The following is a 1,565-nucleotide window of genomic DNA, read 5'->3' as shown; positions in this document are numbered from 1 at the left end:
ATCCTTTAAGAATGAAGATGAGAGGGCCGGCCCGGTGGCGCACTGCTACAGTGCGCCACTTGGGAGCGCAGCGGCGCTCCCGCCGAGGGTTCGGATCCCACATACAGACCGTTTCCTGCTCACTGGCTGAGCGAGGTGTGGGCGCAACACCGAGGGTTGCGGTCCCGTTGCTGGTCCCGGTCCGGTGCGGGCGCGACACTGAGGGTTGCGATCCGTTGCCAGGCGTGAAAAAAGACAAAAAGGAAAAAAAAAACCAAAAAACTCCATGCTTCTCTTGGTCCTGGGGGTCTCAGGAGGCAGGACTACATGTAGCTTCTGCCAGGAGTTTCCCAGGGAGCAGGGCCGCATGCATCCTTGTCAAGAGAGTGCAGCAAGGTGAGTTGCTCAGGGCACGCCTTGAGCTAGGGGCTGCTGCCTAGGGAGGTGGGCAATCAAACCCAGACACAAAGTTCTGGGACTTAGCTCATGCACTAAGCAACTTTATTGTCTACAAGCATGTGTTATATATGTTTTAGCCAGCTGTAAGCCTCTCCCATACGTCCCCATCTCCTAGGTAACTCAATAAGAAGTCTGTAGTTTGCGGTTAAGCCTTGTGAATTCTTGCTGACCCAGTCTATTTGCGTTTCTGCTGACACAGTCTAAATCCCGGAGAGCAAGAGTGCCTCCATCTTTAATACATATGTGTTCTTCATTTTCCTCCAAAAACTCTCCAGCTTCTGTTAGGGAGCATTTAGGTTTCAAGTCATGATATACCAGTGCTGAATCCCTATTTTCACCCATTTGAGATTGTGTTGTAGAATACATTTCCAGAAGTAGTATTTCAGAGTCAAAAGTATTTGGGTATGTAAAATTTCGATGCATGGTGTTTTGTAAAGATTGTACCTGTTTACACTCCCAACATCAGTGTCTTGAGATTGCTTGTTCTCCCTACACCTATCGTTATTACTCCAGGTGGTATCAGTTTGTGTACCTACTCATGCATCTTTTAAAAATTGCTTCAAATTGATGCTTTCATAGCAAATAACAGTGGCATAAATACTGCATATCTTCTATATATTTTTTCCTATTGAACATTTCCAGCTTTCTCTTCTCCAATCGAGGGTTCTCTGAGTTTCAGTCCTTGGCCCAAAACTTTAGGATTAGCCCTGTTTAAAAAGAACTTGTTCTCCAAAACATCGTGTTTTAAAATAGGCATTTTCTTTCTTTCTTTCTTTCTTTCTTTCTTTTTTTTCCCCAGCCAATGGTATATGCCAGGAAAAAACAGGTATTTTTATTATTTTTTTTATTATTATTTTTTTTAAAAGATGACCGGTAAGGGGATCTTAACCCTTGACTTGGTGTTGTCAGCACCATGCTCAGCCAGTGAGCAAACCGGCCATCCCTATATGGGATCCGAACCCGGGGCCTTGGTGCCATCAGCACCGCACTCTCCCGAGTGAGCCACTGGGCCGGCCCTACAGCAAATTTAATTTAAACCTCATTTGGCTTTATTGTGATTCTACAGTCGGGAAACACTTCATACTATAAAATAGAATAAGTGTTCCAATGAACCAAGCAGAGGCGGT

Source organism: Galeopterus variegatus, unplaced genomic scaffold (genome assembly GCF_000696425.1).
Source record: "Galeopterus variegatus unplaced genomic scaffold, G_variegatus-3.0.2 Scaffold1130, whole genome shotgun sequence".
Lineage (NCBI taxonomy): Eukaryota > Metazoa > Chordata > Mammalia > Dermoptera > Cynocephalidae > Galeopterus > Galeopterus variegatus.
This window is presented reverse-complemented; position numbering follows the sequence as displayed.